Source organism: Bos indicus, chromosome 4, assembly GCF_029378745.1.
Source record: "Bos indicus isolate NIAB-ARS_2022 breed Sahiwal x Tharparkar chromosome 4, NIAB-ARS_B.indTharparkar_mat_pri_1.0, whole genome shotgun sequence".
Taxonomy (NCBI): Eukaryota; Metazoa; Chordata; class Mammalia; order Artiodactyla; family Bovidae; genus Bos; species Bos indicus.
In genome coordinates, this window is record NC_091763.1 from 67636479 (window position 1) to 67651593 (window position 15115).

Sequence of the window (15115 nt, forward strand, 5' to 3'; positions counted from 1 at the left end):
CTTTGGCCACCTGATGTGAAGAGCTGACTCATTGGAAAATACCCTGATTTTGGGAAAGATTGAGGGCAGGAGAAGGGGGTGACAGAGAATCAGATGGTTGGATTGCATCATTGACTCAATGAACCTGAGTTTGAGCAAACTCTGGGAGATGGTGAACAATAGGGAAACCTGGTGTGCTGCAATCCATGGGGTCACAAAGAGTGGAACATGACTGAGCCACTGCACAACAACAACAAATGTCTGTAAATAGCCGTCTTATCAGAGCCTGGATGCCAGGTTCTTTTATAGAACTGAGTGGGGGGTAGGTGAGGCACTAAAGTAAAAATGGCCACTAATCTTACAAATATCTCCTAGAATGGCAAGCCTCAGGGAGGGGAGGAACGTGTTAATTTCTTCCTTCCTGTCGCCACCCACAGGTGAACAGGGATTCAAACAAAAGCCTTTTGGTTTAACATTTAGGCAGAGGAGCAACGTTCCCTGAGGCAGGAAATTATGCTAAGACAGTATCCTTTTAGAGAACCAAGGCAACCTGAAGCAAAGGTTAAGGTAAAAGAAACAGATCCAACATGGAGTCAATTCTTCCCTGTATCAGGAGCACACCCATGTGGACTGGGGTGGAGAGCTCCACTGGGCTCCTGCAATGGCTGTCCCAACTTGGAGTCAGCGCCCTTCACCAGGGATACAACGAGGAGCTGTGCCGTGCATTTCCATCTCTGTGTGCTTTTCAGGGAGCTTGCGAGTTTTATGTTCTTCCTGTGACTAATTAATCACCTGAGGAAGTTACATGAGAAAAATAAAGGCCATGGGCTGCACATCATTTGACAAAATATTCTGATATATGGATATCAGAGTCATAGGTAAAATTTTTATTTTGATTTGGGGCCAAATGTGTACATGAGTGTGTGTGTGTGCATGAGAGAGAGAACATGTGTGTCTCTGACACTATATAGAAGTCATGGCATAGATGCAAACACATTTCCCAGCTCTTCCTCAGTGCTAATTAATTGAGTGCCAAGCCATATGGGATTATAGAAAGGGGTAAAACATGATACTGATAATGCCATCATCTAGTGGGAGAGACAGCACGTGTAAATATTGATATGAGGCACAGTGTGCTGTGATCAGAATAAGACAAAAGCAGTGAGAGCGGGCTAGTGGGGTGGGTGCACTCTAGGTGCAGCATCTGGGAAAGGCTTTGTGGAGGCATGGCAGCGGTGGCTGGGGCTCAGAGGAGGAGTAAGCTGGGCAGGCTCCCTCTGGGTTGAGGGAAAGGATTCCTGGCAGAGGGAACTGTCTGCATGGTCATCCAGGAGAAGGTGCAGACTCTGTGTGGGGAAAGGTGATGGGAGCCCTGTGGGGGTGGGGAGGAGGATGTGGAAAGATGGAAGGAAAGGGTAGTTTAAAGTAACACTGGGGAACTTTATCTGGGTGCATCAAGTTACTAAATCTGGACTTGGCTTATTTCACAGTGAAGAGCTGTTGGAGGTGTAGGAGTTGGGGCAGGAGTGTGTGTGTGTGTGTGAGTATGTGTGTGTGTGTGTTTGTGTGTGTATGTGTATCTGCATGCATGAAGGAAGGGCAGAGGCAATCTGTGCTTTAAAAAGGAAGTGGGTTGGCAGTTGGAGTCATGCAAGGACATGGATGGAAGCAGAGAAGGCCAGTTAGCAGGGCATTGCAGTGACCCTGCTCAGAGAAGCTGGAGTTCTACAGGAGGCAAGTGGGCATGGTGAAGAGGAGGTAGATTCAAGTTTTATTATGAAGGCAAAGTAATCAGGGTTTGCCAAATAATTAGAACTGGGGATTATAGAAGGGGGTGAAGGGATACAAAATGTGTACAGGGTCTCTCTGGCATCATGCTGACCTGGGATGGGAAAGGAGAAGAAGGAACCACTTTGCATATCTGCATATTTGTATATTTTGCGTATCCATTTATCAATGCACAAAGAAAACTGTTATAGAGCACATGTAGGCACTGAGTGAGGAACTGGGATACAATGGACTAAGACAGTAATGGAACTCTGATGGCACTAGGAACTGGGGTCTGGAAATCACGACAGTAATTAGGTTCTATGTTATAGACTTAGGAATTGTCCTTAATCCAGCCAGGGGACTGAATCAAGGAGGAAGTTCACCAGTGAGAAGGTCTTATAAAATTATCTGATCCTGCAATCCTCAAAGTTTCATTTAGTGTGATTTACGATTTCAATGCTAAATATTTATTCGTTCTTAAGTAAAGTTACCTAGGTTCAGTGCTGCTTGAATCTAATTAAATGAATAAGAGTCAGTTAAGGAATCACTTTTCAAGAAGGGCCTGGGGTATTTGGGCTCTGAACTTGCAGGAGTCCACACTTCAGAATCTCTCCATGCAGGTCAGGTCCACAGTCATCGCTGGATTATTTTACCCATCCTTGGAGACTGGACCTGATCAGGTTCACTAATGGCTGCACTTTTCTTGGTATTTGCTTACATAACACTATCAGGACACATGTCTTAAATATTTTATCAGGTTTAAAGGGTAGTTTTCATAACACGGCATTGTGTGACCTGCAGAACAGACAAGTGGGGAGGATGAAGGGTCTTGGCATGTACTCAGTGACCTACTTTTAACATGCATTCTGATATTAATAATTTGATTAACTTATAACAGGACTGCAGGTATTAAATGTTGACTTTCCCTGTATCATAAAGACAGATACCACAGCATAGTGCACTTTACTTAAGTGCCTCTCCCTTAACTAGTGTAATCAACTCCTGAACATAAAAATCATGTAGTCCTGACCTGTGTCTAGGCTACCCCTGGTTTAGGGGAACTGAGCATAAGCTAATTGCAGGATTGGTTGTTGCAAACCAAAGTGAAGTTGAAATGCTTCTTTTGACAATTGAACACTCGGAAGGTGGGGTGGAAATTTATCCATTAGCTGAAAAAACTGAATGCACTATAGGATACAGAAGAGCCTCTTTCTTCAATTATTAAGTGTTTAGTAATCTGAAAGTATAAGTTAATGAGAGTAAAGTGATGTGACCCAGGAGCAGACTTTTTATAAACAGTAAAAGCAGACAAACAGCACCACCAGAGAAACTGCCAGGATCCTTTTCAATATTTTCTAGGCTGCTAGCTGGTTATGAAACTGTGTCCGCTTTGAAAAATATCCTCATATAAATGAATATTTAAATGTTTGCCACCAATTAAAATCACCCCAGGAAACAGGTATTTCTTTTTTTTTTTTTGGCCGGATAGTTTTTTTTTTAAACTTGGAAACAGGTATTTCTATGTGATTCAATGGAATCCCTTATGTTTTGCCTTTGACTAAGCCGGCTCTGAGGATGACAGTCATGCTCCTAGTTGGAAATAGTTGCTGTGAGTATGTTTTGTTTTTTTTTTCTGTGAAAGCTCCGGGGTTTTTTTGGCCTGATCTATGTTCCTGATGGGTTTATCTGTTCTTAAATTATATTAGTAATTTTAAAATTCAAGTGGGCATCAGAATCACCTGGAGGGCTTTTAAAGACACACATCAACCGGACCTCACTCTCAGAGTTTCTGGTTTAAAAAGTCTAAGGTGAGGCCTGAGATTTTGTATTTCTTATAGGTTCCCAGGTGATGTTGAACTGGTGCCAGGACCACACTTTGAGAACCATTGATTTTGGTGTTTCCTAGATCTCTCAGCGGCTCTGAAAAATTCAGTGAACTCAGAGGAGGCTTTTCTGTCATGATAACTGATCAATTAAAAATAATGAAACCTTTCCTGATTGCTTGTTAATCAGAAAACTATCTGATCTCAACCAGAAAGTAGATTTTTCACAAGTGCATTTGTATAGAATAAGTGGTGGAATGTTTGTGACAACATGGATGGACTTGGAGGTCATTATTTTCAGTGAGATAAACCAGGCCGAGAAAGACGAATTCCATATTATCTCACTTACAGGTGCAATCTCAATAAACCAAACTCATAAAGACAGCTGAAGTGCCAATAGTTTGGCCATCTGATGCAAACAGCCAGCTCATTGGAAAGGATCCTGATGCTGGGAAAGATTGAGAGCAGGAGGAGAAGAGGGCAGTAGAGGATGAGATGGTTGGATGGCATCATTGACTCAATGGACATGAGTTTGAACAAACTCTGGGATATAGTGAAAGACAGGGAATCCTGGCATGCTGCAATCCATGGGGTTGCAAAGAGTCAGACAAAAACTTAGTGACTGGAAAATGAACAACATAAAGACATAGAGTAAGTGGTGGTTACCATGAATTGGGGGTCAGTGGGAGTAAAGGAGAGATGTGATTTAAGGGTGCAAACTTATAACTAGTACATAAAAAATTCCTGCAGATCTAATGCACTGCATAGTGATTATTTTATTTAATTTTTAAATATTTATTTATTTTTTGGCTGCTTCAATTTCAACTGCGGCATGCAGGATCTTTCGTTGCAGCCCTTGGGCTTCTCTCTAGTTGTGGGGCATGAATTTAGTCGCCTCTCAGCATGTGGGATCTTAGGTCCTTGACCAGGGATTGAACCTGCCTCCCCCACATTGGAAGGTGGATTCTTAACCACTGGACCAGCAGGGAAGTCACTTGCATAGTGATTAGAGACAATAATACTGTATTACAATCATCAAATTTGCTCAGAGACTAGATCTTAATTAGTCCAACCACACACACACACACACAAATGTAAAGGGATAGAGGAGCTAACAGCCAGTACAATGGCAGTCATACTACAATATATAGTCATTCCAAATCAACATGGTTTGATTAAGGTATACCTTAAATTTATATAAGGTAATTAGTCAAACATATTTTAGTTATAAATAAACATTTTAAAAGTAAAAAAGAAAGTAATAGAGTGATGTAACTTTAAATGTTGGCTTTTATTCCCAAGAAAAAGGCTGACTAACTGTTGAACTTCTTACTTGTGAGTTTTGTTTATCAGCAGAATGAGGTTGCTGCTTTACCAAAAATTTAAAGTCAATGATCAATATTGATAGGATTTCCCCTTTATGTAGACTGGAGGCCTAAGGTAGATCTAAATGGTATTATTATATGAAAGGAAAGTCTGAGGCAAGTGTAGGAGTGTAGCAGAAAAGAAGTAGAGATAAGCTGAACTGAAAATAAGCAGTGGAGGCTACGTGTTTACAAGTGAAAGAAATCTGTATCAGCACCAGTGAGTATATGTGGTCTTCTTAGACCCTTTGGTTCCTTTTCTTTTACTTTCTTTCATGACCAAGATCTCCAAATCAAAGCTACCAGCTGGAATAGGTCTACTTTAAGGAGCACTTTTCAAACTTTAACTGCCCTGTCAGTGACCTGAGGTTCTTATCAAAATGAAGATTCTGGTTCATTAGGTCTGGAGTGAGGCCTGAGACTGTACATTTCTAACCAGCTCCAGGTGATTCCAATGTGGCTGTTCACTGATCTTGGGCATGCATCAGTGCATCATGGGGTGCATCCCTTCATTTCAGGTGAAGCCTTAAAGCATCATATTACTTTCTTCTGATTTACCTTCTTAGCTTACAGCCCTGCCATCAAATGTTGGTTGGCTTACATGACTGCTGCCACATACCAAGCTGGAGAGTTATGCTGCTCTCCTTTTGTTTGGTAGCTCAGTCATGTCCGACTCTTTGCAATCCCATGAACTATAACCCACCAGGCTTCTCTGTCCATGGAATTCTCCAGGCAAGAATACTGGAGTGAGTACCCATTCCCTTCTCCAGAGGATCTTCCCAACCCGGGATTGAACCCAGGTCTCCTGCATTGCAGGCAAATTCTTTACCACAGAGCCACCAGGGAAGCCCCTATTTGTTTCAGTGATCCTGATACTGCCTATTTTGCATCTTGAGATGGCTTAGCAAATGCTCTCATTCACTGTTTTTCAACTCTCTAAGAGATGTACCTTTTTCTCAGGCTAAATTGTTAGTCTGACTTCATTATTCAAATGAATCTTACTATTCTGGGTTTTGAAATCAACTCTAGTTTCCTGAATCTTCCCCTTGATTCTGGGCCACAGAGGTGAAACAGAACAAAGCAGGTGGTGATCCTCATGGCTAACTTTGAATCACTAGTAGTCAGTAGCCTAAAAATCTCATGATATCTGGTGATTCTTTTTACATGACATGCCAGCTTTCTGCTGCTGCTGCTAAGTCACTTCAGTCATGTCTGACTCTGTGCGACCCCATAGACGGCAGCCCACGAGGCTCCCCCGTCCCTGGGATTCTCCAGGCAAGAACACTGGAGTGGGTTGCCATTTCCTTCTCCAGTGCATGAAAGTGAAAAGTGAAAGTGAAGTCGCTCAGTCATGTCCGACTCATAGCGACCCCATGGACTACAGCCCACCAGGCTCCTCCATCCATGGGATTCTCCAGGCAAGAGTACTGGAGTGGGGTGCCATTGCCAGCTTTCTACATTTGCACAATTTCAACCTTTTTCAATGCCTGATGTGTATCCAGTGTCAGGATGGTTTAATATACTTTTATTGAGCACCTTATATATTTGAGGGCTTCCCAAGTGGCACTACTGGTAAAGAATGTGCCTGCCAATGTAGGAGACATGAGTCGATCCCTGGTTAGGAAGATCCCTTGAGGAGGAAATGGCAACCCACTCCAGTATTCTTTCCTGGAAAAATCCATGGGCAGAAGATCCTGGCAAGTTATAGTCCATGGTGTCACAAAGAGTTGGACATGATGAGCATATAGCCCTTATGTATTTGAGGCACTGATGGGATCCCCAGTCTAGGTTTTCAGTTGGTTATAACCCAGGAGAAAAACTTGAATGGAAGGCAATTACTTTAGGTGAAGACTGAGAAAGTATGTTCTACTAAGCAACAAACGAGCAAGTAAAGACACACTGCTGGTGTAATAAGAGGCCTTGTAAGAATCAGGACTCTTCCTCCTGATCCTTTCAGAAGCCTCCCAACCCTCCAGTTTTCAGCATCCATTTTAGGCAAAATAGATTTGGCTACTTCCTTGGGATTTGCAATTTTTATAACTTTTCCTATAGTCAACATATTCAGTGATTATGTTTTGTAAATAGCCCTTCTGAGTCTGAAGGCTCTTATTTCGTAAGCACTGAGCAGGCCTTCATGCAGTGTCTCATGGACACCTCGTACATACTCAGTCAGGTCCAACTCTTTGCAGCCCCAAGGACTATAGCCTTCCAGGCTCCTCTGTCCATGGAAGTTTTCAGGCAAGAATATTGGAGTGGGTTGCCTTTTCCTCCTCCAAGGGATCTTCCCAACCCGGCAATCGAACTCGCTTCTCCTGCACCTCTTACATTGGCAGACAGATTCTTTACCACTAGCATCGGCTGGGAAGCCCATGGACACCTCATGAAACGTATATTGTTCTCTTGATCTTACAGGTACAGTAACTGAGGTCTTGAGAAGTTAATCTGCCAGGTAAAGCAGCCGATAACAGAGTCAGCATTCAGGCCTGGAAATGCTGACTTCAAATCCATTGTACTGACTCATGGATTTTGTATACTTAATATGATTCATTTGACAAGTAGAAAAAGGTAGCCAAGTGAGAGGAAGGAAGAGCCATAGGTACGAGATTTAAGGTGATCAAGGCAGACTCAGCAGGGCCCCCGCCATGAGATGCAGATAAAATGGTGTTGCACAAGACATTGTTCTCTTGAAACTCTTTGTTCTTAGAGGCTGGAAGATGTCAAAGGAACAAGAAACAGGGTGGCCATCCCAGTTCAGCCGGAAAGCTTCACTTATTCAAAATGGTTAATTTGTAATGTTGGTATTAAGGTAATTGGACCATATACCTGAGATATACCTGGAGGAAAAACTTATGCACAGAGAGACTTCATTTAATCGCTTTGTATAAGAGGCCAAGTCTTAGCTTATCTTTAAGTGAGAGCTAAGGGAATAAGCATATACAGCTATTTGATGTTCTGAATTCAACAATGGAAACTCATAACCTATTGTGGCAGATGCTGTTTGCTGCCCAATTGCCTTCATCCACCAAGTCGTCCTTACAAAAGCGACCTCAGCATGTTTGGGATGGTAGTGTGCTCACCTCTGGGGATCTCAGCCAGTGCTTCCAAATGTTTTTCGTGACTTGATACATAGAAAATGATTAAATTTGCACAATACGCTGTGCTGACCTGGAGGAAATTTGGAGACATCATATGAAGCTTGAAGGAAAGCAAATCTGTTATATTCTTTTCATATTGTGTAATTATGATAAGAAAAATGGAATATAAATATTTAGAGAGACAAATTATTAAATTTGGATGATATTTCCAAATAAGATATTTCCTAATTTTTTAAAATAAGAAACAATCTTATTTCCACAAACCTAAAATCTAATAATCAGATTTTAGGCTTGAAAACATTAGTCAAACATACTGTAATTTCTCTTTTAGATTTTCTCCTCAAGTTCTTGATCATGATCACAATTTCTGCTTACACAAATTGGCGACTAAAAAATATTAGAACCATATTTACAACCATTCAAAATTGTAATCACTGAAAAAAATTTTAAAACCTCATGTTTCTTTGAAAAATATAGTATTAAAGTTTTATGCAATAATGTGAATATACTTCAAATCCAGGAAAACATTCCATATAAAATGTCAAAAAATTATGATGAAGTTCTAATCTGGAGAATGTATAGCTGGCCTATAGGTAGGTTGGATGTTAGTAAAATAATACATCAATTGCCCAAGGACAGAAGTTCCTGATAGAGGTAAAGGCTGAGACTGGGGGTGGTCAACCAGAGTGGGGCCAACTGAGAGCTCATATTTGACTTCCTTGATTCCCAGCCTCTGATGACCACATCTTGGGTTATGCAATCTCCTCCTTGGATGCCTGATATAGGTGCCTCTTGGGAACCCCTTGTCCCTTAGAAACCTGTCCAGTGGCCCACAGGCTCCTTCCTTGCACCGTTGCAGACTCTGCACCTGGCTTCTCCAGTACATGCTAGGTGGGGCAGCACCTTCGTAGCCATGCTCATCTGTTTTCAGCAAGCACCAGATATTGCACCTTGCGAAGAGAGCACCCTTCAGGTGCCCACCCTGTAAGAAGCTCTGAAAGACCATGCTAATAATAGCCAAGGACAACCAGCCAGAAGGCTTCTGCCACACCAAGAAATGAGGGGGTCAGTTTTACGTGGCTTTACTCTAACCCATAGGCCTTACACAACCAGCGCTCTAGTTGGGAAGCATGGGTCTAAGCAAGCATGATGACCTGGTTCCCCACTATTGTAGCCTCTGTGAAAGCTCAGTTCAGTTCAATCGCTCAGTCACGTCTGACTGTTTGCGACCCCATGGACTGCAGCACACCAGGCTTCCCTGTCCATCACCAACTCCCAGAGCTTGCTCAAACTCATGTCCATTGAGTCGGTGATGCCATCCAATTATCTCATTCTCTGTCAACCCCTCTGTCATCCTCTGTCGTCTTAGCTGTCTTTGAAAGCTAAGAGAGGCTAAATGACCTAGTTTGGCCAAGGAAATACAAGTGGTGTGGCCAGGAATAGGAGTAGTTCAGGGACAGGTCTTGTTTTCCAAGTAAAAGAGAACAAAAATGAATGTGCCTGGTACTAATCCTCCTCCCATCCTTTCTTCCTGGACTGGGGGGAGCTTCTGGACTCCAGAACTTCGGGAGCCATCTCGTGGCTAAGAGGTGAGAGGCATCTGGGAGGGGCTAGAAGTACTGGGAGCTGCTGGTATTGCTCTCATTTCCAGATCAATGCCAAGAGCACTATCTCCAGATTTTCTATTACAAAAGAAAACTAAGTCCCTATTTGTTTAAGCCACTGGAAGTTGAGTCATCTATTATGTGCATGCTCAGTTACTTCAGTTGTATCTGATTCTTTGAGACCCCCACGGACTGTAGCCTGCCAGGCTCCTGTGTCCATAGGATTCTCCAGGCAAGAATACTGGAGTAGATTGCTGTGCCCACCTGTAGTGCACCTTCCCAACCCAGGGATAGAACCAGCATCTCCTGCGTCTCCTGCATGGCAGGCTGATTCTTTACCACTGAGCCTCTAGGGAAGCCCAAGTCATCCATAAATGGTTGTCAAAAGTATTATTTACATATTTATTTTACTGTGCACCTAAAGACACAGAGGGAATGAAGGACATTAGAGTTCTTTGTCTGACAAAATATTGGAAACAATTCCTTCCTTAGCAAGTATAATGCTAGTTTTGCAAACATTCCTTAAGAAGAACAACTTAAGATCGACTTGTCAGCTGTGACATAGGTGTGAATATCTTTCAGCACTTGCGGCTTGTAGGTCTATGGAGCCACCTGTGACGCATATTCAAGTGTGGCAGTACCTTGGTGCGTGGAGTTTGAATGAGCTGCGACTGCTCGCAGTGGTCAGGAATGTACATCTTCTTTCCTGTGTTGTACAGCAGAGCCTTGAATGGCTGGAGAAGCCCTTTGCATGGCTTCTGGGGATAGAGCATTAATTCAACCTCCACTGCTTCCAAGAAACCCACCTAGCTTAAGCGAAGTGAAAGTGAAGTCGCTCAGTTGTGTCCGACTCTTTGCGACCCCGTGGACTATAGCCCATCAGGCTCCTCCATCCACGGGATTCTCCAGGCAAGAATACTGGAGTGGGTTGCCATTTCCTTCTCCAGCTTAAGCGAAAGGGGAGATTTATCCAAGGGATCTTGGACTGTTTTGCAGTAAAACCATGCAGTGGGGAGGGATGTGGTTGCCATGAACCATTAAGGACCACTTTAAGAGGAAATAATCACCTCCAGAGCTCTCTTTCTGCCTCTTCCTTCTGTAGTTTTGGTTTTATTTCTCTGTCTTGCTAAGGCCTAGTTGCCTTACCTGGCAGAAACTTGACTCCTGGTAGCTTCCAAGTTTACATCTTTTAAATATGAAGTGGTGGGGGGGGCTGACTCTCTAGGTCCCCTGTCCCTTTATCCAGTTGAAAGTGAAAGTGTTAGTCGCTCAGTCATGTCTGACTCTTTGCAATCCCATGGGCTGTAGCCCACCACTCTCCTCTGTTCATGGGATTTTCCTGGCAAGAATACTGGAGTGGGTTGCCATTTCCTCCTCCAGGGGATCTTCTCCACCCAGGGATTGAACTTGCATCTCCTGTATTGCAGGCAGATTCTTTACCATCTGAGCCACCTAGGAAGCCTACGTGCTGGAGCTCGTTGTTCATAGGTCACCAGGAGCAGAGTATTAGATCAAGAAGCTATGGCTAGAGGGTTAGGCCATCAGTTTCCTGCCAGAGCCAGATGGATGCAGTAAAGGGAAGAGAAATTTCCAGAAAAAGGTATGGTAGCAGTATTAAGCAGAGTTCTCTCTGCAGCCAGCACAGAAATAATCCCCACTTCACTCTGTGTATATTTATACTGACAACGGAGATAAAGAAAAGACAACTGTGTTGGTATAACATCATTCAGGAAATCAATAGACAGTTTAGAATGAAAATAAAGAACTATTCATTCTTACTCATTCTTAGGCTGTTATTTTCACTTATTCTAGCCTTTGTAGTAACTCTTATTGCTTTCTTGGAGGCTTGTTGATAAGGATTGCCCTATTTCCTTGTCATAAGGTCTTCTTTAGACAGTTACTATAGTACCTGGCAGGAGTTTTAGGAGAAGAGTGTTTCCTAACCTCATTCTGGAGATGTTATGCCAACATCCTTACAAACATAGACACACTGGAATTGCCTATGGAGAATATAATAAAAATAGAGCTTAGTATACACTTATTGGGAAAGTGTAAGTGTAATCAGTCAGTTTAAAGCAAGAGTGGGAAGTTGTAAAACATGACGAGCAAACCCTTTCTCACTCTTGTAGATGGTTAGTTTTTATGTTTTGGATATGATGGCCTTACAAGCTGAGCCATACATAGTATCCAGAAAAATTCTTAACTTTGTAAAATTATTTTTTTATTGTTTAATGAACATTCAATTTGTTTTAGTTCCAAGCTTCCAATAACACATGGATTTATTAACCATTTATTCAGTTAACACACACTTGTTAACATAGCTCTGTGCCCACCTTTGCACTATCTCCTCACTGCACTTTTTCCTCTTGGTAAGTTTTTAGGGTAAATGGCTAGATTTCTTTGAGGTGATTTTAGAAATAACAGCTCTTTTTCTTTAGCAATCATCTCCTCCCCACTCCCTTTTTGGAAATCCTGGTCTGCCCCGAGAAGTTTGCGTGCTCGGATGCACCCAACGCTTTGCAGCCCCATGGGCTGTAGCTCCTCTGCCCATGTAATCTTCCAGGCAAGAATACTGGAGTGGGTTGCCATTTCCTATTCTGGAATATTCCTGGCCCAGGGATAGAATCTGTGTCTCTTGTATTGGCAAGAGGATTCTTTACCACTAGTGCCACCTGTGAAGCCAACCTGGGGAGCCCCCAGAAGCAGGAGCTTTAATTTCACTTAACCCTGCTGCCCCAGCCATAGTTGATTGTACCAGGGATAAAGCCTGACCCGATATGGTAAATCAGATTCTCTTTCCTGAGGAATTGGAATAGAAATATGGAAATTGAGTTGGTGTTAGGTGTTAGAACTGAAAGACCATAGATATACTGGAGGCTGAGGCTGTCACTTTGGAGCAGAAATGATGGGTCCTCACAGAAGCAATTAAGTGAGTATACAAACTAGTTTGGAAAGAGAGAGAGAGATGGAGCAGAATGAGAAGACCTCTGGCCTCAGAGACCAAGACAAGCTGAAAGATTAGCTATTTAATGACTTTTCAGATTCGTTGTCACAGTTGTTACCATACCTGGTTGGGCTCCATGAGCTGCCTCTTACACCCTTCTAAGGATTTTGCCTTCACTCAAGCCTGCTTGACAGGGTGTCTCTTTCTTTAAGCAAATCTCCTCTGACCAGGAGTTGACAGGATGAAGGTCAGTCAGTGTGTGTGTGTGTGTGTGTGTGTGTGTGTGTGTGTGCTGTGTGCTCAGTCATGTCAGACTCTTTGCAACCCCATGGACTATAGCCTGCCAGGCTCAGAATCAGTGAGCTAATTTAAATACAAAGTGTTCCATTTAAGGTAACTCGAATGTAATAATAATAGACCAAGGACCTACCCTGTGCAAATGCTATACAAATGATCATGTTTAGATACTCAGAACAATTTTCTTGCTGTAAGAGTATTGAGGAATTAGAACATATTGCAAATGTAGGATCTTCCCTTTTTAAATCCATTTAAGAGAACATGTAGAAAGGAACTTTCTCTTTCTGAGAAGGTGAAAGTGACTTAAGGGAGAAATTTTATAGCCCACTGTGTCTATGTTGTAGTCATACTGGTTTCAAGAAATTTATGGAAGATCACTGATCATTGTTGCAGTTCAGCCTCCAATTTGTTCAAGGAAATGTGATGTAAGCAAAGACAGTATAGAATGAAACTTAGTGATTACTAAAAGGTTTATGACTTAATTTCCAGGTTTAAATATAACCATTTCCAATAACAACAACAATAATAATAGTTTTGCTAGATCTACCAGCTAAAAGACTGTTTTTAAGATGTTATTATTTATCCAACTTTTCAGTCATTTTGAAAAATCATCTACAGTTGCCAAAAGGCAGTAACTTCTGAAGTGGGCAAATCTAAACCCAAACTCTGTATTTCTAAAAATCAGTATATTTTCTCTTTTGCAGCCAAATTTTCATACCTGTTCTGCTAAAATTGATGTTACTACCATGGGAACAGGTCTCACAAAGTGCCTTGCTTTCAATTATTTTAAAAGGGAGGCCACTGTTCTCCAGAATTTTATGATCTCATAATGAAGATACTTAGGTACCAAATCACGTGCAAGGTTGTCTTGCTAAAAAACTGTTTTTCTCGGATAAGAAAATATGGAACACAAAATTAAAATGTGATCCAACCAACTAATAATCAACCACAATAGCAAGTGTGAGATAAAAGGACATTATGAAGCCCCAGAGACACACAGGGATGAAAGGCATGGTGGAGATTAGAGTCGTCTATCCTCAAAGTATAAATGTGGGATCATAACAATTTTTTTAACCAATAGTAATGGCTTTAAAATTGCAAATAAGTGTGGGATGGGTATTACAAAGTCTCTCTTGGGAACTATGAGTGTACTGAGTGGTCTTAATGCAAATGTAACAGATGGGATTGCCATTAGAACAGCAGCCATCCCCCATATTCCAAATTGTTTTTGTCCCATTTTCAAATATCCTGTCCCAATGTCAGGCTAGGTGTCAGATGACATGCCCTGGAACTTGGTTTTAAAATCCGACTGCTGTGGCTGCAGAATCAGGTGGCTGCTGGGTTGGAGCATTCTGACAAGGGAACAGGCACAAAGGAAATAACAGATCATCTATCTTGCAAATGTTTCTGATGTGCCCATTGTATAGCCACTGTTCTAGGTCTTGGGTCATAAGGGTGAAGAAAAGAGAAAATGCCCTTGCTTTTGTGGAGCTTACATTCTACTGGGCTTGGGGGTGGGGGCAGGGTGGCGAGGTGGAGACTGACAATAAAAAATAATAACTAAATATAAATTACGTTGTGTATGTGTGCTAAGTCGCTTCAGTCGTGTCTGACTCTTTGCAACCCTATGGGCCAAAACCTGCCAGGCTCCTCTGTCCATGGGATTCTCTAGGCAAGAATACTGGAGAGGGTTGCCATGCCCTCCTCCAGGGGATCTTCTCAACCCAGGGATCAAACCCATGTCTCTTACATCTCCTTCATTGGTAGGTGGGTTCTTTATCACTAGCACCATCTGGGAAGCCATATAAATTATGTTCAGTTCAGTTCAGTTCAGTTCAGTCGCTCAGTCGTGTCTGACTCTTTGCGACCCCATGAATCGCAGCATGCCAGGCCTCCCTATCCATCACCAACTCCCGGAGTTCACTCAGACTCACATCCATCGAGTCGGTGATGCCATCCAGCCATCTCATCCTCTGTCATCCCCTTCTCCTCCTGCCCCCAATCCCTCCCAGCATCAGAGTCTTTTCCAATGAGTCAACTCTTCACATGAGGTGGCCAAAGTACTGGAGTTTCAGCTTTAGCATCATTCCTTCCAAAGATGGCGGTAAATGCTATAGAAAATTTAGTCTGAAGAAGACAAATGAGAATGAAGAGTGGGGGTGATATAATTTTAGATAAGATGGAAAAAGGCTTGACTGAGAGGGAGACAGATGAAAAAGTGAGCTAGGTTGACATCTGG